At 39.9% G+C, this 25,749-nt stretch overlaps 1 long non-coding RNA gene across 2 annotated transcripts in view; it reads left to right on the forward strand.

The window, feature by feature from the left end:
- Window positions 1–25,749, forward strand: part of LOC116183533 (uncharacterized) — a 46,246-nt gene that overhangs the window by 500 nt on the left and 19,997 nt on the right. The window contains exons 2-3 of one of the 2 annotated variants that reach the window (XR_014954754.1): window positions 1–122; window positions 841–25,749. The exon at window positions 841–25,749 is cut by the window's right edge and continues 19,997 nt beyond it. This is a non-coding gene — a long non-coding RNA (uncharacterized LOC116183533). The other variant, XR_014954753.1, reaches the window with a different exon arrangement.

A 25,749-nucleotide genomic window follows, 5' to 3' on the forward strand; every position in this document is an offset into this window, starting at 1 on the left:
ACGCTCGTCCGTCAGCACTGAAACCCAAGCGCGGCACCCGCGCGGCGCCCCTCACCCTTCCTGATGTCTGCTCCAGGCATGCCCTCCGCAGCTCCCGTGGCTACGACATCCCCATGGACCAGGTGTGCGATCTTTATTGTACTCCTAACGCGACGAGTACTCCCAGGACTTACATTTTCCAGGCAGAGTCCCAGCTTAATTACATGGAATATTTGAACAGTTTAACTCACAAGTACTCCTTGTTTTAAATAACACCACAAACAGCACAAGACAACATGATAAAATATGCATTTTATTTATACCTTACCACAATTTACCCATTGTTAAGATTTGTTTGTGGTTTGGTGTCTAGGCACAATGTCCTTCTGTTCTCTAAAATGGCTTAGAGAGCCTCATTTGACAACTTCACATCCCTTGGCCTTACCACTGAGAACATTTCTGTTCCAGGTTCTTAATTAATGGCTTATATAGAAAGAAACATAGGCCATATCTAAACTCAACAGGAACTCTCTTTGAATGGAAGATTATAAATTTTAATAAATGCCTGTGGTTATCTCCATATTAAAAAAGAAGAAAAAAAAATCCAGGAGAGCAGCTAGTTTTGGTATGGAACTTTAGTTGGATAGTTACAAAGTTCATACATTTCACCTGCAAATTATTAACTTAGATATTTTCTCCAAATTATGAACCATATTCTCCTATATTAGCTGTTCCTCATCTCTAGGCATTCTGTAACTTTAATGCTGTAGAGGGTACATTTGTCTTTGCTATTTGTCCATATTTTTCTGTGGTTTACGTTGTCATGTGTGTGATATATTCCAATCCTGTATCTCCTTGCAGGCTTCTCAGCAAACTGTTTCTGAAAACAACACCTTATTTGCACAGGCAAGTAGCAAATAATGAAAATTAAATTAACAAGAACTATAATTTAAACCACTGCTTAAATGAATTGTTAATTATATTAGAAACTCAAACATTTTCTTGGTGTTGTGAATAGTTAGTTATACAACTGCTAGTGCAGATGAACCAAACAGAATCTTTTTCCCAGTTCTGGTTCTCATTTACATAATTTCTCTCCTTTCTTTTCTTGGTTGTGTAGCATGCTGGACTCAGAATACTCTTGCAGAAAGAGCACTGCTTTAAGAAACATAACCCTTCAAAAACCCTCATTTTTGAGGAATGTCACTCATTTTAATCCCAAATATGTTTGCACTACTCACAAACATAAGGTTTTAATTTTTATTGATGATAAGTATTCAAATGAGAAATAAATATTCAAAAAAGGTTATTAAAACAAAAGGAACTCTCAATGTTTTCAGCTCTTACGATTTTATCAAAGGGCTGATTAGAGCCAGTGTTTTTCAGAAAGCCCAAGCTCTTGTATAAGAATAACCACTTTCTTTTGAAATAAAAGTAAGATTCAAGGGAATAAATTAAAAATAAGCTGAAATGTGCCTTGAGTACATTTGATAGGATCAGAAAGAAAATAAAAGGACCCAAGTATGTATTTTTTAGTAGTCACTTTCAGTTTCTGGTATCAAAACTTTTGTCAGTTTCTTTCACTTTTCTGTTCCTCTCTGCCTTACTTACCCGTGGTTACTGCAAAACTGCAATGTAACAGTCCCAGTTGGAAGCAGGTTATTTTTCCAGCCTCTAGGCAGGAACAGATTGAGATATGGGTCCTGTCGTAACTCAGGAAACCAAGTTGAGAAGATGACAGAAAAGAAATACTACCACCCTAGTTTATAAATAGAAAACTGAAGAGAGTAGTGATTACCTTGCCCAAGAAAACTGAAGTTTCAAACAAAACCAGGAAGCAAAATTGCAGGTTTCAGGAGTACTAGTCTGCTGTTTTAATTGTAAAACTAACAGGCTGTCTTGGTTTTTTTCCTACCTGCTGCAGTAACTGCATATGCACTATGGCCTTGCTGATATTAGAATAAGTGAACACCTGAGACAAAAATCATCTCTCAACATTCCTCTTCAGCTACTATCCCATTGTCTTTGTCTCTAGATCTGTTATCTTCTCTGCTTTCTTCCTCTATACATTCACTAGATATACTTATCTGCTTCTAGTGTTTAATCTTCCTTCTCTGCAGTTCTGCTTTGTGATCAATCTTTCCCTTAGTATCTTGATTTCATCTGTCTTTTCACCAGATTACCCTCCACTTCTCTAAGCATTTTCTACATTTCATTAAGAAAGCTCTGAACTTTCTGAAAAACTTTTTTTTTGGCCTGGACAAATTACACATTCAGAATCAGATCTAAGCTACTGTGTCTCATTGATGCAAGTACTCAGGTAAACATATGTAAGAGATTTAAACAACAGTTTTAATTTGTAGGAGATTTAATCAACATTTCTAAAACACAGCTTTCAGAAATCAGCATATTTGTCATAATTAAGAAAGAAAATAGCCTGGATTTGTATCCATAGGTAAGCAAACCAAAGGGATTGCTTCAAATTTTGCTGCCTCTTTTTGTCAGCATTTGTCTGCTGCACTAATATCATCATTACATCTATGTCCAACTGTAAGGAAATATATGAGTAAAAACCCAGTGTAAATCCTTAAGATCTGGACAGGCTACATAATTGAAATGTAATGAAAACATGCAATGTTTGTCTCCTGAAGGATGATTCAATCTGACTCTCCATGGATGTTTCAGGGTTTCATTTAATCAGGGTTTAAATACCTCTGAATGAGAATAGAATCTATCAAAGATAAAACGTTCATTTTAGTACTCTTGGTAATTTATATTGGCATTATGCTATTTCATGTTCTTGCTAATCTGATGATAACCACATGCTCAAAAATTCATGCACACATTTTGGAGGAAGTATACTGTGTTGGGGTTATCATTACATTCAGGTTTTGTCAGTTCCCATATTTGTTTTCTTTCCTTTACTTTTACCTTTCCTTTTTTAGAGGCTGCTTTTTGTCCATTTATATTCCAGCTGCACCTTCTCAATTTTCTCAGGTTCATTGCTGGTTTCACTATCCTGTATCAGCTCTTCTACTTCACCATGCATGATATGTCAGCAGGACAATATGATCTGCAGATCAGAAGCAGTTTAGCAGTTATTAATTTGTGTTGAATCCTTTTGGGGCCAGTCAATTTCATGAAGGACACATCTTAGGCAAACAACAAAGATCACTAAAATGATGGTGTTTCTCTTTTCCTTTTCAGTGGTTTCAGACCTTCAATATAATTCTTTCCTTTGTGAATTAGATGCTTCCTGTAGCATTAAAATTTGAGGCAGTCTTTATTTTCTTATTATTTTTTGCTTTTTTAAAGCTATTTTATGACAGCTGGAGCAACTGAATACTGGAATGCAGAGTAGAGTATCTCTCTCTTCTAGAGAGAGAATGGAAAAAAGAGAATTTTGGGGAAGAGACTGGAACAGACTATGATCTGCACAAACCAACTCTAGGATGAAACTTGGTGTTGAGGTCTGGCCAAAGAAGGGGGGAATACAAGGCAAAGCAAGCAGTTAAGATCAGAGAGTGCAGGTAGTGGGCAGGATGCTATGGAAAGAATTGAGGGGAAAGTTGTAAGATGGTGGGGCAGAGGAGAGACTGCAAGTTTGGAAACAAAATTATTTTGGAAATGAACAAACACAAGAGAACTGTCCTAACTTTAGCTTTTCTGAATGACTGAAAATCCAAAGTCAAGAGCATTCTGTTGTATAGATTTTCTAGTAATATTTTAGGCATATGTTCATATGCAAGTACTTTGAATAATTTTATTTTAAAGCCTGATTTCTCCAAAGCCTGGTGATGTTCCAGCATCTAACTCTTAGGCACACTTCTGTCTAGAGAAACCTCTGGGGTCCAAATACCAGTCTTCATTGGAAAACGTCTGATTGAGTTAGCTTGCCTAGGGTGGAAATGCTCAAAAAAAGAGAATGGGTTGGATGGTGGGCACAGGTGTTAAAGCAGGTAATCAGCCCCTAAAAATTGCTAGCAAACACTCATTACATGGAATTGTTAAGTTCAAACACTCTTTTGTGGACATACTTAGCCTGACACCAAGTATGGTCTTCAGTGGCGTCCCCTAGGAGCACCAGACTGTGGATGAGGCTCTGCAGGATGCTGGTGGCATCAAACCCAACTTGGACAAGAAGGCTCTAAGTTCTCTAAAAGCATCTATAAAATTAATAGGCTTGATCTAGACTGTATTGGAAAAGTTTGGCACTGTTGTCTGTCCTAGTAATAGCAAATAACCATGTAGGATTTAATTTATGTTTACCATCAGAATTTGTGGCCCTTCCCACACCATAATAAAGAAAACTCAGTAGGAACTACAAGATAAAGAAAACAAGTACAACATCTCAGAGCCTGTTTTAAGGCTTGTCATTACAGTTGAGTAGAGTTAGTGTAAATTAATTCTGTTTTCCCAGAGGCATCAAATTTCTCCTGTCAAGACAGTCTCTCAAGAGAGACTTGAAAGTCTCTCACTGCCCTCCTGCATTATTATTATTTTCCTTTAAATTTTCTTGCTATTGATGTAACTAAAAATTGAGTATAAGATCAGAGAAAATATTTTGTCAAGTGACTCAGACAGGCACAACTGATGGATACTAAGCAAACATGTACTACATTTTATTTTCCTCTGAATGCACTACGCAAATATAAAAAATAGTTCATTTTACTAAAAATCCAGGTGGTAAATTCATGCTACTTTCTGCTACTATGAAATTGAAGAGTGAGCCAGTACTGCCATCAAATCTGGCATACGAGTGATTTTTCAGACTTGTAGGTTCAGTTTTCAACTGGTGGGGTATGTCAAATCCCTGAAAATTGTCAGACCATTGTAGTGATGTTTATTGCTGTGACTATACCAGACTCTTCAACACGAAGATTGTCACTTTACATATGTGGTCAATACTCACTAGACTGTAAGCAAAGAACAAGATTGAACACATAAAGTACAGGCAGCTTGATCCTATTCTTTCTAGTCAATTTAGAGAGAATAAAGAAAGAAAGCCCACTGGCAAAGAGCAAAAAATGGGATTGAAACAAAACTTACTGAGAATATAATAGCAAAATAACTTTTCATTTGAAAATGTCTGTCTGGAAAAAAACCAAAATTTCTCAGCTTTGGTGTGAACTTTCTCTGGATTCTTGAGGAAATTTCCCATCAAATCCTGACTATATGCTTTAGAATGGCAATGGCACTGAGCTAAGTTGCCTGGTTTATGTTCAAATTACACAGACTTTTGTGACTTCAGCCTCAGCCTTTTTAAAGTGAAGTTTGATGAGCAGTCTCTTCTCTACCTAGAAACTTGTCCAGTTAGTAAAAGCAGTTGAATAAAGGAACTGAAGCTTTATTTCTCATCCCAGAAAAGACTGTAATAGAAAAGATATAGCTTCTCTTTCTTCACATTAATACTTAGTTATAAAAGTACAACAGACTTACCAGAAGTAATTAAGGAGTCTGTTTATATGCTCCAGGTTTGAATCAAATAGAAAGAAACAGAACCTTCTAATTATCACAAGAACCATTGGAGTAGATGCTGTTCTAGAGTGATTGTCTTTTTTCTTTGCCCCTGATGCTCTCTTGTATGGGGGCCACCACCAGCTTCTTTTCCTGTGTGAATTCTAGTTGTTCAATGTAAGATAGTTGCTCTTATACCTAGTACTACCAGGTTGCTTAGGAGCATTTTGCAAGTATATGCTTCCCCTTTAACTGCTCTGGACAAGATGTAGATATGTAAAAGTTGTAATGTTACTCCATATTTTCACTTGACTTATCCATTTAACTGATTAGATTATGATCTTACTATGTTATTATTCCAGTGAATAATATTCCTGCTTGATCTACCTTTGAATTTCATACCTTTTTTCCTTTTTGTTCTTGGTTTGTTACTGTTTAACTTTCACTGAAAATGTTTTTTTTCCCTCATGCTTGTTAGTAACTGCATCAATTTAAAATATAATCTCCTGGTCCTAGTGAGAAGTCATATGTGGACGCTATGTTTACTTATTCACTCTGACAAATCGTGGAGGCATCAGTTGGTACCAAGAACTCCATAAAACTAGATAAGGTAGTGACTGAGGGCTCCAAGTTGCATTCGGCAGTGGGCAGAAATCACAGGCTGAAGTGTCTCTCTCTGACCCTTGCCTTGTTCTCCAGAGGCAACTTGTAGGGACAAATAAAAATTATGAAACATCTTCTGAATCACAATTTAAACCAAACATACTGAAATGAATGAAAAAATTGATTTCAATCAATTTGTACATGTCATGCATATCTCTGGTACTTTCTTTAGCCATATGGTTTACATCTACTGTCTTTTAAAAGTGAGATTTCTGAAACCTGCCGGCAGAGCACTAGAAGTAGTTTTGTGGGTGTGTACTAGCAATTTGCTGTAGTATCCAAAAATAAGGAGAAAAAGACACTGAGATCTCAGCTGAATAGGTCAAACTCTACATGCTTTTGCCAAAAGTATTTCCTGCATGAAGAGTTTCCTTTGGCACAGACTTCAAGGTTTAAATCAGTATTCACATTAAGTAGAAGTGTCTTTGTTTTTAGAAATACATTTAAAGGGCAGAATAAATAAAATTAATTAACACTTTCATTGTTGGAGGTGTGGTCCAAAAGCATCACACTGTTAAGCAACTTAAAGGCTAGAAGCTAAGTTCCATGGTGGAACTTTAAATGCTATGAAGTGCCTAATTCCCATAAAAACTTTAAGATGTGTAGCTTTTCTCCTTTAAAAGAAGCAATAATGTATCATCTAACAGAGTGTATTGAGTTATGTGGTCCTACATTTCATGTTTGAGCCAATCTGTTTGCACAGAGAATGAGACTTTATTGGAACATTGCTGGTTTTTAGGACCCTCCTATGAGCTTGCTGTTCTCAGTCATATTTATACTCAATTCTAGGCTGTTCCTCAATCTATTCCTAAACAAGGAGAAAAAAATCCACTCAGTAAGAAGGCATCAAAGCCTGGTTGTTAAGGTACTTGCTTAGACATTTTGCTGATTGAGAGTGTGTTCTGTACTTTCAATTCTGCATTGTGCATGGGTTTCACTAATAGCACAATGTCATTTTTTTCAACTTTTGTGGTTGGGTAGATTCTGACACACCAGGAAAATGTATCTGTTTCAATTTGGTATTTAACAAGGTGCACAGATGGTGTTAAAAAGCAGGTAGAAGTGGTTAATCACCTGTGAATTTTAGGCATTTTTCTGCTGTCCGTAGAGGACTCGAGAAGTGCATTTACTGCATGGGTTTCTCCACCATGGTTTGCATTTTCATGGTTGTTTTCAATCAATCACCCCAGAGTGGTTTGCAAGTCTCTTCATTCCAAAGCAGTGAAGATCTGCCCATGTCCACATTCCTAGCACAACAAATGATCTGGGACCTGAATCGTGTGGTATTCGGTATTCATGTGCAGGCAAATCCATACCCCATCACACCCTGGATTGTTTCATTTTACTGACACCATCTGCTTCTTGTGCCTCAACCAATTTGTATTCCATTTCAAAAGCTGTCCCCTATGCTCTGCTTTCTGACCTTGTAAATTGATCTCCTGTATAGTCTGTAACAAATACTTTCCTGAAATCTGGATGAATTATGTCAATGATTTCAGTTTTATCAATTCAGCAGTGCTTTGAAATGACCCTAATACATTTGTCATACATGATCCTCTTTTAGCAGAACCAGGCAGCTTTCCCTTTACTAAATCACATTCCTAAATGAATTGTAATCTGCCTTATAAATGTTTCCATTATCTTGCTCACTATTATAGTCAGTCTTACAAGTCTGTATTTCATTGGGTCTTCCCAGTGTCTCTTTTTGACAGCTACTGAAGACACTAAACAATGAAGTGCCTTTCAGGTAAATATTAAATGCTCCTTAGAAGAAGAAAAAAATTAAAACCTAGTAAGATGTACTCCTGGTGTTCAATAGCAGTTTCAGAGATTCACTTAAATGAACGAAGAATAATGGCGGATTTCTTTATTGCTGGCAGTTAGTGGCAGTGATGGAGCATGGCATAGACATTCTCAGTATGGCCAAACAATTTCAGTGTATAGAATTTTATATAGCTATAGCTAAAATTCAATGAACTGATTCAGAAGGTTCAGGATAAACTATAACAATAAGTTAAACCCTTAAATCGATTTGGTATTTTAAAAAGATAAGGAGCAGGAGATGTCATCTTCCTTCACAGATCTAACTTTAACTGGAACTGTAAATCCAGAGCAGAGTATTGGTGGATAAGAGTATATAATGTGTGATTTAAGACTCATCCTGGAAACCAGTGAGGATTTGAGTACACCAACTCTAAAACATTATCGAAGCATTATAAGGGTCCATCCAGAAAGTTAGGAGGATTTTTTTTTTTTTTTAAGAATAAAGATAAATTTCATATCTTGGAGGCTATTTTTGAAGAGTGCCAGGCAAGATGAGAAAAGAAAATTACTGTGAAAGAAGCAGAGTAGCAGAGGCATAGATAACCACTCATCCTACTATCCTCTCAAGATAGGAGCTGAGGATGATTTCTATCAATGACTTCCAAATATAACATTTTTCAGCTTTCATTATGTTGTCAATCTAATTTGAATGTAAGTTATTTGGAGCACATGGCTGTTTTGCCTTTGTGTTTGTCTGTAAAGCGCTGCTCCCTCAAGCCAGGAAAAAAGAGAATTCTCGGATTAGAGGAGATAACATCCTTACTGAAAGTCTTGTGTACAAATGCTTGTTTTCTAATCACCTTTGTGAAACCTACCCCTGCTACACTCACAGAGAAATTATTCTTCAAAGTAAAAAGAATTGCAGCTTATTTTTTACTAACTCTGGAACAACCTCTCTGCTTTATGAGTAATGGGAGAAACTCCTGCCAATTTACATTAGATTCTAGGGGAAAAAACACCTGAATCCCAAGGTTTGGCTTTGGTGACCTGAAGTTCACAGAACTCTCAATATTGAACAACCTTCATGTCTGAGATGAAATCCTGAATTTGCACTGAAGTGAAATAGAGTTTTTTCATTGACCTTAGAAAAGCTAAGGTTCCAATTTTTCTTTTTGAGACTGGAGTTATTAAAGTTTTTGCATTCTGTGGCATGGTTACATGGAATTGAGTGCTATAGAGATAGCCCACAAGTAATACAGAAAATATTATCCCTAGATCTTCAAGATCTAAGAGAAAAGCCAAAAAAATAGCTTGTTATATGTACTGGCAAGTCCACGTTCCTTATCTTAACTCTAAATAAAAGCATGAGAGTTTAACTGAAGAACAAATAAAATCTGAGAACACGCTCTTTATTAGCCTACTGAGTAATTTTCTAGATTTCAGCTTCCCTTTCCCATCCTCTCCCTCTTTACAATGAATCTACTCTAAATCTCCCTGGGTTTTGTTGCATTGTATTTCTCTCCCCCTCTTTGTATTTCTTTTTCTTTCTGCTCTTTGACTCTAGATGGGCTCTTTTTCTATCTGACTTTATGTGTCTGCCTGCCTTTGAGCAGGGCCTGACTGAGGAACTAGTTCATAACTATAAAATTCCAGACTGGAGAGGCTTTCCCTGAATCCCCAGATCTGTCACTGGCCAACCCATGGTTCCAATCTCGCTCTCAAACGAGGGCAGTGAGCACCACTGTCTCTTGTTTAAGTCTGACAGTCACTTTTGGGCATGAGCTACATGTGCAGCTGGATCAGAAGCCATTGCAGAGCACTTGGGAGGCACTACAGCACATCCTACACAAGCCTCCAGTAACACAAGCCAAGGATAAAGTCAGACCACAAGAGTAACTGCTGGCAGCCCCATGCTCACCAGGGTGTAAGCACAGGCTGTGTGTGACAAACATGGGTCTGTCATGGTGCTGTTGGACCATCACCTTCCCAGGAGAGATACACAGGAGCTGGGTCCAGCAGTCTAATCCATGGCTCTCAAAGAGAATTCACTCTGCTCCCTGTGAGTGCGAGTCTGGTGTACGAGGCAAGACTTCAAAAAATGTCAACTAATGCCAGCATAAGAAATGACCAAACAAGAAGAATACCTACCATAAAAAGCCAGGGATGTAAAAGATATAGACTTGAGCTAAGCCAAGTGCATTGAACATCCATCTGAGAATACAATGGGAACAGTCGAACATATGAAGACAAATACCGGCTCCACCTCAACAGACAAAAAAAAAAAAAAAAAAAAAAAAAACACCACAAAAAAACCCACAAAAAAAACCAAACCAACAAAAAACAACAAAAAACAAACAAACAACAACAACAACAAAAAACTCAAAAAAACCCAAAAACACACACACAAAAAAAAAACCCAAACAAATAAAAGAAAAAATAAAAAACACCACCAAAAACATCCAAGAAAATCAAATTAAAATTAAAGGGCTAAAAAGAAAAGGAAGGTATTATTTGGAGGAAAGCCAGGGGGTGTTTCTTTCCTTCATACATCAGGATGACCATATTAATGGTGTATTATGTTCTGCTTGTGGGAGCTGGACTGCCCTCTTTTCACAGCAGCAAGAGGTGTGCTCAAGCATGTGGTGCAAAGCTGGATGTGGCTGGTGGTGGCACATGGAGCAGGTCAGGTAGAGGTGCTGGTGTGCAGCTGCAGAATGGCTCAGTGGGGAATGCCAGCTTGCCAAGCAGCACAAGGCATGAAGGACAGGCATGATGCATAGGAAGAGGTAGAATAATGGTGGTTTTACTCCTTTAGAGACTAAAACACAGCCTAGCAGAGGCTGGCAAGTAAAAAAATCAGTGCCTTAACAACTTACAAAGGGTGCAGAAACAACTTGTACAACACCAAGCAGACCTGAAAGAACATTCCTGCAGCAGAGTTAAATCACTAGGGCATTACCTGCAAGCAAGTCTGAGTGCAGGCACTAAACACCTCCCAAGCAACAGGAGAAAGCAGTACAGGAAAGCTGAGGAGAGGCAGACTCTCAAGAGAATGCTGGGCATTAGGCTACTCATATCCCAGCCCATGTGGAGTGGTCCTGGCATGGAAGAGCAAGCTGCACACTGTGCAAACTACACACAGACTCATGGGTTTTATGTGATCCTACACGTAAGTGGAAAATGGCAGGATTTTTTGACTTTTCAAGAGTCTGATTATTTTTGGGGTTCAAGAGAACAGCAGTAGTAGTTCCAGTTTTACTAAACATTCCCTGCCCAAGGATCCATTCCATATATATCATATATTTTAGGAATTTTACAAAAACGAAGAATGGTAGAAGACGATATGAGAAAAAGCAAATTATAATAAAAGGATGGAAAAAATTAATGAAGTTGAGCAGTCCACAGGATAGCATTTACCCAATGGTTTATCTACATAAAATGCAAAGAGCTGTCCTGTCCTATGCAGGCTGTAGCTGAGATGTTCTCCCACAGACATCTTGTGGGCAGCAGGGCTGTGTTGGTGTGTGTGACCTGGACCATGACTACCACACCAGCAAGAGGCCATGTGGGAGTGAACTCCCCTATTGCATCTCCTGTTGGGTTCATGCCTGCCAGTACAGCTACCACTTGTCTTCTTTTTAAGGTAGTGATTTAAATCAGCTCCCAAGTTTTATACTGGCATAAATGTTAGGGTGAGAGCAGTTAGTAACCAGTGGGGGGAAATACACTGCCACAAAAATAAATAAAAATGAGGTGTTCTGTTAGAGTATTGGGGCGTTTCAAGCCTCAGGGGTTATTAATGTAAATGAATCTTGTGCTTATTCTGTCAGGGAACACAAATCAATAGCACATGAAAAAATAAGAACCAACAGTCTTAAAATCCCAGATGAAAACCAGCCACACAAATCAGATCCCATGATAGATTTCAGGACCATTTTCTTGATCAGAGAGAATTTTTTTCCATAAATAAAGTTGTTAAAGGTGACCCCATGTTAGAGTGAGAGTTTTGAATTTACCTCCCAAAACATCTGAGGTGTTTGAAGCACTGTTTTTCTTTTGGCTCAAGCCCAGAAGGTCTGAAAATATGGTTTATTTGGACAGCATGTGAAGGTTTGATTGATCCCAGAGCTCTGTTGGCATAAAGATTTATTGAACTGTGCTTTCAGGAAAACACAGTTGACTGTCCAGTGCTATCACCATGAGCACCAGATTCCCCACAAAAACTAACAGCTTAGCTTTGACTCTAAATAACTAGTACAAAATTTTTAAAAAATTCTGTAAAAAGTGATTGCAGAAAGGAGAAATCATTCTTGATATCAACACCACTGGCAATCAAAATACCTGGTATTTCCCTTCTGCCCTGTCATCTGCTCACCAGAGTCACAACGTTGAGGAGTTTTCTGCCTCCTTGTCTCTGAATCCTGAGTTTCTAGTAGCTCACATTTTCCAAGTGTTTAGAGGCTTATGAAAGCAAGATGTTAAAACAGAGCAAGACATTTCCTTAGTCACTTGAACCTTGGATTTGGAGACCTGAATTACCTGAGACTAATGTAAATTACCTAACTTGCTTCTAATGAGAATGAGTTACAATGTTTAGTTTGAATCAGAATGGCTTTCAGTCTGTGAAAAGCATGCTTTGCATCTCACAGGGTATGTGTAGCTCCATAGCAGAGAAATGGAGATTCAGCCCCTATCTCCACTAGCCATATTCGTACCCAGGTATCTTACCTTGCTTATCTGTGTTTAGATGTCTTTTTTCAGAAAGAGACCATAATTTAGTCTTTCCACAGCTTGTTATGTTGTTTACAATCTTACTCAGACTGCTGTTGAAAATGCTTTTTTCGTTTTCCCAGTATGAAGTTACAACATGCTGTTACTGTTTACAGCAAATAGGCTGGCATGATTGTGCAAGCTGAGGAGGAACACACATGCAATGGTAGATTTGCTGTAACGCTTTCACAGAAACTTAAATATATATTATTTTTTAATAATTTTGCCACCAAAATAGCTCATTTTGTTAAGGAAAAGAAAAAACCCTCAAAATTATTTGTAGAAAATGTTATTGAAATAAATACTTTGGAAATGTTACCTGCTGCCAATTATCTCTTAGGAACTGGCCTGATTTTAGTGACCTCTTAGAGGAACATAATACTGCCTAGTCTGTTTGGAAGTAGTATATATTTTCCAGGGAGGAAAAAAAAAGGAAAAAGCACTAAAAATTAGTGCAAGGAGAAAATATAATTCTGATTTAATTACTTCCAGTTTCACTTTTACCTATAGAACTTGGTCTATCAGATGCTCTGCAAAAGATGTGGTCTAACCTTTAGGGAACAGCCACACTCATGACCCAGAGCAGGAGGCTGTTATTTTAAGTTAAATTGCTTCTAGGTATTTGAAGCCTATATGGAATTTTTTGTTCTGCCTTTAGTCCTCCAGCATAGTGTGTGTATTCATGTACGTGAGCTAAAACGTTACTCCCTCCTGGTAATAAAAAAACCTTGTCAACTAATGCATCAAAAGCACTTTTGTGTCTATCATAAAATCATAGAACTATAAAAACGAACTCTGGAGCTCGTTTGGTCCAACACCTTGCTCAAAGCATGGGAAATGTCAAAGTTAGATCAGGTTAACAAGGCTTTGTGAAATCTAGTTCTGAGTGTCTCCAAGGACAGAGATCCTACAACTTCCTTGGGCAACACAGTGTTTCACCATAGTGAATGAATTTATTTCCCTCTATCTTATGATAGAAGAAAGTGATGACCCGATGGGATCCTTCCCAGCCTTACCTGTTCTGTGATTCTATCTAACCAGCAACTTGTGTCTATTGCCTCTTGTTCTTTTGCTGTGTAATACTTAACCTGAAGAAAAATGGTACTCTGTTCCATCTAACTCTACACAGACCTACCCATATTACAAGGCAGGGGGAATGAAGACATTTTCTGGCTATTACAGCTTCTTTTTGCAGGCTGCCTTAGATTAAATTACACTGTCAATTCTTCATCAACAAAAATAATGGCTGAATTCCATGGTTTTTATTGATGCATCACATTGGTGTTCAGATACAGGATTTCCCATGCCACAAGGCTGCCTTTATAAGGATTAACAAGTCTTCATCTCTATGGTAGAAACACACTGGATTTTTCATGTTTATGAGAAATATGAGGAACTAGTGATACTCACTCTATTTTACTTTTTCCTTAAAACATATGTGGCAAACCTGTAACCACTGAAATAGCTGTTATAAATGCATTTATACTATTACATATACGTAGAGTGTGTGGACGGGAGATTACTGTACAACCTTAATCTATACTGGCTTGCTTAACTTTTGTTCAGCTGAGTTACAAAGATAGTCTGAATTATAATATTTTCTTTAAAAATTAACAATTCCATTAATCATAATTATTTTTTATACCCATGGGAAATAATAAATTAGATGACTACATTGATAATGCTGGATGATTAGAAAATGTGACAAAGGTTGCCACAATTTCTCATCTATTCTGAGGTGCCTGCTTCTACCTAAGGGCAGTGGAAGAAGTCAGGGCAGCCCTCACTGTTAGCAGTATGCTCAAGGGACATATTGGCATCCTGCTGATATTCTCTCAGTCTAGCCCTAAGTGACTTGATCATGGATCTACGGACTTGGAGAAGAGTAGAAAATGCAACTCAGGTGTTCAGCATCCTGTCCTGAGGCCTAATCCTATGCCTAAACTGGAGAGCTCCAAGTATCCCTTTCAGCTCCAGTGCATTAGAATTACTCATGCACTTTCTCGAGGGACCTAGGTGGTCATAGCAGTGCTAAAGAAGAAAAAAAATTATTTAAAGTCAGAGACTAGTAGCATTGCTCCTTTTCCAGGTTGGTTGAAGTCACTAGTAATAATAGTTCCTTTTCTCTTTTCTAGATCTGGAATTTTTATACAACTACAATTGGAGAAGGGAACTTTCAGAGCACTTGCTTTCAGAATCTTGGTTTTTGTAATGACAAGACAATATATGAAGTACAACATTCTCAGCTGAGCTCTTGTTCAGACATTGTTGACTGAGGAGAAATAGCACAAATGTAGCAGCTGTCTAGATATTCCCTTAACCATCACCCTGATTGGGAGTACACTGCAATGCTGATGTGTTCAGACACCCTCCTATACCTTGAGACTGAGAGCCCAAATCCTATTAATGGAGTGGTGCAATAGGGAGACAATCTTCTCCCCTGGCTCCTGTGTCATGATGTATAGAAGGGAAGAGTTCAGCCCACTGATGGGGATATGGATCAACCATGCAAAGCAGTTAGGATAGACTTCAACCATTCAGTGAATATTTCAGTGAATTACTCAAGATGCGATGTGGCCTTGCTTTTCTTCTTTTTGTTCCACTGAGCACATGTGCTGTAATTTCTTCAGCATCTACGGGAGCAAACTCAGAGCTGCTGCAATGCAGGGAGCGGGGCATGACTTGGGAAACCGTGGAGTGAGGTATCATGTTAACTAGAAGGATGGGCAGGGCTTAGGTCATGGACCTTGGCATGGCCATGGACCATGGCAGAGGCAGCTTGAGCATCATGAGGTCCCAGAGGGGAGGATGTACCCCTGCTCCATGGGTCATGAAGAAAATTACAAATCACCAGTCCCTGAGGGCTCAGACTTGCCAGCACTGCATAAGCCTACCATTAGTGTCTTTAACTCTGAGTGTCACTTATGTGCTAGGGCTCTTTCATGCTTCCCTTTCCTGTTTGCAGAAGCTTGTTTAATTTTGCTAACAACTCTGAATGCAGATAAGGCCCGTGTGTGTAATAACAGACTAAAATTAAACTTCAAACAAATTATCTGTTAGGGTTTAGGGAAATCTTATCTGGGGAGGAATTAATCCTTGCAGCTTGTTTTGGGGCTTTAGCAGGCCACCAGGGATTTGAAAGAGAACAATTTTTCAGGCTGGAATATACACAGCAACTGGAACAATGTGCATAATTCCGTGAATATGATAAAAGAGAAAAATCCCAAAAAGGCACATAAATATCTGAAGTTCTGCTCCCCAGCCGGCATGAACTGACTGCAAACTAAATGCAGCTGCTGTAGATCATCAACTGTCACTGTCAAAGCCCTGGTCTCTTTGTGACTGATGTCCCTGCTTCCTTTGTCACTATGTATGAGGACAATTCTGTAAGTCAGCTCTTATGCCCTAGTGCTCTCTGCTGCAGGGTTTGGAAAGCAGCCATTGCACCCTCCCAGTGACATCAGCTTGCTCTGAGAAGATGATGTTGTGCAGTCCAGCTTATTAATCAAATCAACACAGAGGGGGCAAGAAGTGCCTGTGTGGGTTACTTTGCTGAAAAAATGCTCACATGGCTCAGCCTGCTGTTGGGAATGGGATGAGACATTCCCATTCAAAGAGGGCTGGCAGAGACTGGGAAAACAGCCCCATTTGAATGCTACCACCCCATAAAAGCTTGAGGGATGTAGTCCCAGGAATTATTTCAGTCTAACACTTTAGTTCTGTCTGACAGACAATAAAGACAAATACAGTAAGACTTCTCTAAACATCTTCTTACCCTCATACCACAGAGATACCTAAAATTTCCCTTTGCAAGAGGTTCCTGGTAGAGGTCTTTCATCTTTTTCCATTTTTTTTTTCTTTATTTCATCTTAGGTGTCTACACCAGTTGTAGGGTGAAAGAGCTGTAGGAAGAGGGAATAAGAGAGAAAAGAAACTTTAACAGCTAGGAAGAAATAAATGGGTGGTCTTTGGAAGCATAAACTAGACCAATAGTGAGGAAAATCACAGGGGAGAAAGTCCAATGTTTACTGGTTTTATTTTTGTTTGTTTTCTTAAGCATATTTTTCTTGCAGTTCTGGGGGCATATATTATGCAGTGTTCAGAGTGAAAATCCCTCTCACAACTGCACAGCAGTACTAGAAGAGAAACTGCTGGAAAACATTATCTTAAATTTTCATTATTCTCAACCACACCAGGAGGTAAGATGCAAGTCTTAGGTGGAAATATGTAGTGCCTGAACTCTGCAAAGGTTTTCACAACATATTCTGTGTATTCCACTACTGTTTTGGGAATATTTGACTACATTGCCATGCTGTCAGATTGTTATGGTTCAGGGTACTTAGAGCAATCAAAGGAGTAACAGAATGGGCTAAACCTGCATCCTGAAACCCCAGAAGACTGAATGCACCCATTTGTCCAAAACATCTGACTGTATTCCCTGAAGCTGTTTACGAAGAGGAGTATCTTGCTTGATGAAGGGAACGCACTCAGAAGCTCAGAACACAGCAGGAAAGCATGAACAAATAAAGAGTAAAACATCCATTCTCCCTCTTTGACAGGTGGTTTAGAGTCCTTCCCATCCATGTAGACAATATCTCTTTGGCCACTTTCCCTTCCCTCCTCACAATTTGCAGAAGTAGTCCCCTTTGGTATTTGCAGATCTGTTTCCCACCTGAAAAGCCCCAAGTCAATTCTTGACCTACCATAATTATGCAATTTATTTGGAAGTTAAACATCTGAGACCTCACTGAAGTCCAGCTGTGCTGTACTCCCCAGCCAGCACCATCTCAGTAGTGGTACACATCTGCATAGTTACTCCACCCTATCTCTAGACCTGGCTGCACCAAGAGAGGAGCAGAGATGGCTTAGCATAATGTGTGGTCTGCCTGGTCAGAAACCACCTCTGTCTGCAGAACAAGGCTCCCTCCACTACCTGAGCTGCTTGTGACCCTATCTTGCTTATCATAAATCTCAGGTGTCAACAGAGGAATTGAGAAATAGGGAAGGAAAGATCTTTGAAATAATATTTTCATTTCAAAGAGTCAGAAAGCAAAAAGGAGGACCTCTTCTTTACTTCTGAATTTTCTGCCAAAGACACCCAATTTCCAGTCACTGAAGCACAGTGGTACACCTGCATCAGTGCGCAGTGCAGTGATGCCCAGTCCAAAAAAATCATGTGCAGCCTGGAGACCTGAGGATCTAACAGTCCAGAAGTGCTGTATTGGTACAATACTTTGCCTCAGCCATGAACCCCTGTCAAGTGGGCAAATTTCCCTGGTCTCCCTTCCTCTTGGTCCCCAGCAATGCTGCAGTCACATGGATCAAGCATGTTGCTTGTGGTGTTTGTCTCACCTACCTAACCATTGGCCTGGAAGAAAACCCACCACAGTGTGCACCAGTTGAAGTTGCTCTTTCATGCTATTTCTTGAAAGATATTTAACAACCTGTTAGTAATCAATACCTGCATGGTCTTTCTCTGCAGGATAAGGCAGAAATCCCTAGCAACATGCAGTCATTTTTTAATCCAGACTTTAACTGGGCACAGAGGTCACTACTGGGCAGCCTCTAGTCCATGCAAAAGAAGTATGCAGTCTTGGCCACATTTCAAATGTGTGCTGACCTGAAGAGTGAAAGACTAGAGACAAGAGGTTAAGTAGTTTGGTGTGCTGAACTCATGGTAAAATAAACCATCTCTTTTTTACCTTCAATTTCCAGCTATAACACCCATATAGGTCTTGACAACAAATGTCATATGTTTTATTGTGATTGATATTACTTGTAAAAGGGAAATATGTTTCCAAATGATTGAATTTGCTGCCATGGGAGACAACGTTAATAATTTGGGGTTAAATACAAAGAGACAAAAGAAAGCTCTCTTGTTAGAGTAAATACAATCTCACTGCTTTCCATTCAGTTTTAGAGGGTTCATGAATATCTTTGTTTTCTGTAACCGTGCACACTATTGAAAAAGACCTTTCATTTGCTTCTACTCTTTGCAATTTCTCCAGATATTCTATTTCCTTGCATCTGAAGAAGCTGAGCTGTTTTTTGTGTGCTTGACAAACCATCAACATCTGAACGTGAAAGATTTCAGAGAGAGAAGGAACAGTAAAAACCAGAAGATAGAATCCTTTCCTAATAGTTTTTCCTTTGATTTTCAGACACTTGTGTAATAGGATGTATCCAATGGTGAATTTTTCTGAAAATATATTTAAACTGAGCAAATTCAGATTTGATTTGTTGACACTAGAGAACAAACTCGGTGAATGAAGTAGTCTGTCTTGCTCAGAAGCTACCTCAGACTGAAGCTGTATTTTGATTTGAGAGCACAAACAAAAATATGGAATTATGCAGGATTGATTCCTGTTGGAGGTCATGCCTGTAAGTGGAGGGTTGCCTGGCATACTGAGGTGGCAATTTCAGTACCTACTCAAGATCATGCTGCAAAAAGCAGGGAATGTAGAAAGGCACTGTGATCATCTGGACATCTGCTTTCCCACACAAAATGGTTTGTCACTGCGCTGTGCCTTGGTTTCTCAGGGACAACAATTGCTAGTTTTTACTAAGTAAAGGAAGAGAAAGCCGAAATCCCATTCCTCGGGGTTTGCACTAACTGGAACAATCCTCCTCCCAGTTAATCTTGCTGAATGTTCATGTAAATTAGGTGTTTCTGACAGAAATTTGCTTTGTACATAATAAGCTAGAGGAGCAGTTGCCACATGCTGGTGCCCTCCGCAGATGGGAGGAGCTGCTCTCCAAGGAGCTCCAATTCCAATTTTCTGTTGCTTGGAAGAATTTAAATCCACTGCTTATAACATTCTGTCTTTTCCCTGAAGACCTGGGCACCCTCAGATGCTACCTGTGTCAAATAACACATTGCTTCCAAGAAAGAAAGAGGGTTGCTTATCTATTCTCATTTCCAAGTGTGGGCTGTGGGGAGCACCAGTGTTAGAACTCAGAATGTCTCTCAGACATTTTTAGAGGTTCCAGGCCCTGGCCAGAAGCATTTTAGACCCTGGCAGGCAGCTGCAAACAGCTGTGATTTTGAATTTGGGCCATGGAATGAGTTACCAACTTTGGAGGTGGAACAAACAGTCACAAAGGGTTAGATAGTATAGTAGAAGTAGTTACAAAGTAGAGGGGAAAATTTTTTAGTATTGTGCAGGGGGGTTTTAACACTTGTACGGGGGGGTTCTACTTTGTGCATGGGGATCAGAAGTTCTTCCTCCTTCTTCTTCCTTGCCTCCATGTTCTTGGTGATGTTGGCACTCACAGATTGTTTAGAGTAGAAAAGCACTTTGTAATATAGGTAGTAGGTATTGGGTAAAAACTGTAAACATGTAACACATAATATATCATATAAAAGATAGCAGCAGCGCTGAGTGGGGAAAGAGAAGAAGAAGACAGCAGACAGAGAGGATGTCAGGGTGTGTGTGTGCCTCTGCCCAGGCCGCTGACCAAACAGCTGCAGCCTGCGCAGACAATCTTTTAGATAACTCACAATAAACTGCCTTGAGACCAAACAACAAGAGGCTGCAGAGTTTTTCTTTGGAAGCACGGGTTGGAGGAGAGACTTTACCACCACATGAGACCCCTGACCAAACCCGGGATTCTCACACACCAGGACTGGGATCCAGACCCTGCCTTCCCTTGGGACTGGGGAGGGTTGAGCTTTCCTATCACCCAAGCTATTATAAATAATAGAGGGCCTGATAAGAATTTTCCTTAGCCATCCATGGGAATGTCAACAACTGTCAACAACTCAAGAGTTACCTAAGATAAAACAGCTTGTGAAAGACCATTCTGTCACAGTTGTTATGACTCTAGATAATTTCTGCAGTGTTTACCTCAGTGTCAGTGTTCACGGATAACTACAGAAAGTTGGTGTTCTTCAGCTTAAAGGGTAAATCCTGAGCTAGCTGTCAGTGTGGACAAGTGAAGGTGAAGTACAGCAGGGTACCCATAGATGAGCCTGAGATGTTTTTAGTGAAGACAAACTTCATGCCTTGGGCTGCACTTGGGAGCAGAAGTGACTCACCCTCTTCACTAAATTATACACTATGTGGGGCATGCATCAGACTTTAGCAAGCTCCTAGTTATTGCAGAAGTTAGTGTGCTGTGCCAACTCATTACTTCCTAAATAGCTCCAGTGTCAGTGCTGAGTGGTGACTTAACTGACTGCTGACATTCACTAAGGTCACTAAGCTAGGTCTATACTTAGGAACACTTTGGTGCTGCAAATTACATGGAATTGATTTAATCTATACAATGCCTTGTTTCTGATGATCCTTCCAATCACAGGTCTGACCAACATGGACAATAAAGGTAGAAGACAAAATTAATATTCAGCTCACTAACTAAAACCTGGAGAAGCATCTCAGTACAACAAACATTTAAGACAGCATCCATAAGGAATTGAATAGCAGCTGAAAATGTGAACATTCTTGCATTTTTTCCTAAGGAATCTAGTGTGCCTCTACTGATGACTGCAGTAAATGTGCAGCATTTCTTACTGCGGAGAGCTCTTTTTGATTAGCACAGCTCTCTCTACAGTTCACATATTGCAAATGGATCCTTCCCTCTCAGTGCTCACTGAACTGGATCTCCCTGAAAAGGCTCAGTGCCCATGGCCAGATGACAAAGACGTGCAGATCCATTTGGCAACCTTGAGGTTTCAGCATCTTCATGAACTCCCAAATTCAAAAGGTAATTCTTACTCCTCCTACTCCTACAGCTGTTAGCACATCAGCAAGTAACTGGTGCCAAGGCACAAGAAACTCTTTGTTCTCCTCTGCCCACCACACCAAAAGGTCGTGACTGGCTCCAGCTGGCCCCTATTGATAGTATATCAAAAATATCAAAAGACAAATTATCCTCAGCTGACCTGCAGGTGTTGCTATCAGACACCCTACAACAATAAAGATGTCTCAGCTGTCATTTAAGGAGAAATGGCATATGGTTCTTCAAATCTGATGATTCAGACATGATAATCTCACAGCAATTATGAAGATACAGGCAAAGAAAGAAAATTGAATGAAGATAAACTCTATTACCTTTCATTTTACCCTCAAATCTCACTTCAGCTGTGTCTGAGAAAAGCAAAGGGACCAATCACTGCTCGTTACTAGCAAGGCACCACAGGATTGGCAAGTGTGCCTGCACATATGTGCATTCTGTTTTAAGCCAAGGGTGGCAGAAAGGTATTATAGTGTCAGTTTGTTCTGTATTTCACCTTATTCTCTTGGCTTAGGTCAGGTACATCCTTAATGCACATTGAAACAAGCCGTGTGAGAGCTATGTGTCTCCTGCAGTGCTGGAGTGGGCTGGCTCAGCTGCCTGCACCTCTGTACCTGCTCTATCATATGGGGTGGGCCTGGAATTCAGCACAGGTGTGAGCACAGCCTGCTCCACATAGTTGTCAGCCAGGATTTCTTTATCATTTTCCAGCTCAAAAAGCAGTGAATGTTGTTGTTTTTGGGGGCTTTTTTAATTCTACCTGTGCCCATCTTCAGCCAGCAATATCCTTCAAATATTACAAATCATAAAAACTGGTGGTAGATATTCTTTTGATAGAGGTAGCTGCAGTAACTGTGGGAGTAACTGCAGAATTCTGTAGTTACTCACTTCATTAAGTCTTAATTGTAACACTTGCAAGGTGCAACCCAAGTACCATAATCAGATCCTGAGGTGACAGAGGCACAGATAATTGTTATAAGCCTTCCTCTAAAATGAAAGGCCTGCAGTTTTCTCCCCAGATGCTAATGGCACAAAGAAGAGTCAGAAAATGCTGTCAGCAGGAACCAGGAGAATATGGGGATCCAAGGAGACCTCCGGGCTTCAGAGTTTGCAAACAAATAGTAGGCAGATACCATTAACCAGGGTTGCTGATTTAACTTCTGTTTCCTCTGCCTATTTCAAGTTTGCTTTCAGAAGAATCCCAAGTGAAAATACACCATCCTGCCCTCATTGTTTTCCATAGAACTCTGGAAAAAGTTTTTTCCATATTGCAAGACCAAAAAGAAAGAAACAGAAGAGAGAGATTATTCCACATGCAGCTCTCTCTGTCCATGTGCCAGCCCAGGCTCCATCCACATTGACCCTGCCAGCTTTGGGGGGTAAGTACTTTCTTGACCCCTTGGCCTTTCATTCATGGCACTAAAATGAAGAATTAACTGTCAGGGCCCACCTGCAACTGGAGGATGAGTCAGCCCCAAGGGGCTGCTGAGTCAGAAGAACTGAAACAGCCACTGAAGTTGGAAAATGAGTATTCTTGTACAATCCAGTGATAATGTCCAAGCAGGAAATAGAAATGAACTTTGGAATAGAAGTCAACAATTACAAATGAATAAAAATGGGAGGAATGCTACTAGAAGCCCTTCATTCTGGTGATGTCACGGTTCCCAAATGCCCTTCAGAAATGCAAATTGCCTACAATGTAATAAAAAGGGCATTTTCTAGAGTGTGCAGAGCTTGCATAGTTTAATTAAGCATAAACTAGGGTGACTCTTGAAAGGAAAATGATGTGGATTGCATTCTCTGAGTGACCTTGGAAAGGCATTTATAACTCTCTCTACATGGCAATTAAGCAAACTCACACTTCATATGCTATCACTCCTATCCTTTCCTTTATTTAGAAAGACGACATCTTTTATTCTCTCAAATTCCCATATCTCACATTGATTTATCTCTATGCTTAGAAAATATGATTTGTTTCCCTCAAGGTAACTAAACATTTGTCTACAGCCTCACAATGTCTAGTTTTCTAATCTATACTTCAATATTACTTATATTAAACTTCTGGCACCTGCTTTCCTTGTTTTCCACCAAATTCTACCTAGTCTACTTCACTGACATGGCAAAACTGGAATAAGGAGATGCCTATAGAAATTTCTCATCCAATCTTTCCAAGACCAACCTAGTGGCCTTCTCTGATGGAGTGACTGTGTCAATGGACAAAGGAAGAACTACAGATGCCCTCTATCTGGACTTCTGTAAAGACTTTGATATAGTTCCCCACTACATCCTTCTCTCTAAATTGGAAGGAAATGGATTTCATGAGTAGACTGTTTGGTGGATGAGGAATTGGTTGTGTGATCACATCCAGAGGATTGTGGACAATGGGTCAATGTCTGGATGGAGATCAGTGAAAAGTGGTGTCCCTCAGGAGTCTATATTGGGACAAGTACAGTTTAATATCTTCATTAATGACATAGGCAAAGCAATTGAATGCACCCTCTGCAAATTTGCCAACAACACCAAGCTGAGTGGTGCTGTTGACACAACCGAAGGACAGGATGCTATGCAGAGGGACCTGGATGAGCTCAAGATGCAGGCTAAAGAAAATCCCATGATGTTCACCACCAAGTGCAAGGTGCTGTACCTGGGTCAAGGCAACCCCCAGAATCAATACAGGCTGAGGGATAAAGGGATTGAGACCAGCCCAACAGAGAACGACTTGGGGTCATTGGAGGTTGAAAAGCTGGACGCAAGCCAATAGTGTGTGCTTGAAGCCTAGAAAGCAAACTACATCCTGGGCTGCACCAAAGTAATGTGGCCAGCAGGCTGAGCGAGGTGATTCTCCACCTCCACTCTGCTCCAGTGAGACCCTACAGCTGTGTGGTTCCCAGCACGGGAAGGACATTGACCTATGGGAGCAAATCCAAAGGAGGGCTACAAAAATGGTCAGAGGGCTGGAGCATGTCTCCTATGGAGACAATGAGAGAATTGGTGTTGCTCAGCCTGGAGAAGGTTCTGGGGAAGGCTCATTGTGTCCTTTCAGTACTTAAAGGAAGCCTATAAAAGTGATGGGGAAGTTTTTGGTAGGGCCTGTAGCAACAGGGCAAGGGGTAATGGTCTTAAACTAAAACCATAAATTCAGAGTAGGTAGAAAAAATTTTTAAAGATAAGGGTGGTGTAACACTGGAACAGGTTGCCCAGAGATGTGATGTGTTGCCACAGGCCCCCAGCTGAGTAATAATTAGCATTGACCCCATGATTGCAGAAGGGTGATCAATTGCTTTATTATATCATCCTATACTATATTATACTCTACTTATTAAGAAACTCAGTCACCCTTGCAGCCAGTCTCATACAGCTTTGCACTAATTGGTCAATCAATCCAATTGGACACCATCCAGTATCCAATTAAGAAATCACACTTTGGTAAACAAATCTCTATAACACATTCCACATGTACACAACAACTGATGCAGCAAGTGGAGATAAGAATTCTCATTCTTTTCTCTGATCTTCGCACAGCCTTCCCCAGGAAAATGCCTGGGAAATTCTGTGCTTGCTCTCTGTGGTCAGAGAGCTGCTGCCCCAGTGATGGATGCCCCAGTCTTGGAAACATTCAAGGTCAGGTTGGACAGGGCTTTGAGCAATTTGATGTAGTTGAAGATGTCCCTGCTAATGATGGGCATGTTGGACTCCTCATCACACAATTCTGGGGCAAGAATAGCAATGGCTTATGGGGTAATGTACTGTGGGATAGATTAGGTTTTTGTGGTTGCTATTTGAACTGCTTTCACAGTATCAGTCTCTTATTTTGTGGGTGATCTATCATCATGTGGCCAGCTGGTTTTGTCAATTCTGAAGGTCAGTTTTAAAGTCCATTAGATAATCAAGCCTGCAGTTTCTCATAAAGGAGGCTGACTATATGGGGAATGCAAGATTTGTCAAGTGCCTGGCTTGCTAGGAAGTAAAAAAAGAAACCCAACCAGTGTTAACAGCTCAGCTCCATTGCTACTGAGACAGGGAGTGAAAAAGAAATCTCAGTAATTCCTGGCTGTGAGCAGTGTTGCCAAGAGTAGTGGTAGCAGCTCATCTCTGTGGGCCAAGAGAGAGCGGGACCGAGGGGATGAATGGGACTCTTACAGCTGTTCTTGCACATCTGCCTTTAGCTTGACCTTTCAAAAACATCCTGCTCTGTCTTCCCCTAGAAATTTGCAGAGGAGTGACCATCCTGCATTGTTCTTTAGGAATGCTTTTCTCTTGGTATCGTGCCATGACTTTCAAGGAGTAATAGATACTTTCCAAGGAATATTTGACCAATATGGTAATAGGTGGAAAAAATACGTTCACCTAGCAAGGGCAAAGAAAGCAGGGGAAAGTAGA

The sequence above is a fragment of the Lonchura striata genome, chromosome 4 (genome assembly GCF_050655825.1).
Source record: "Lonchura striata isolate lonStrDom1 chromosome 4, ASM5065582v1, whole genome shotgun sequence".
Taxonomy (NCBI): Eukaryota; Metazoa; Chordata; class Aves; order Passeriformes; family Estrildidae; genus Lonchura; species Lonchura striata.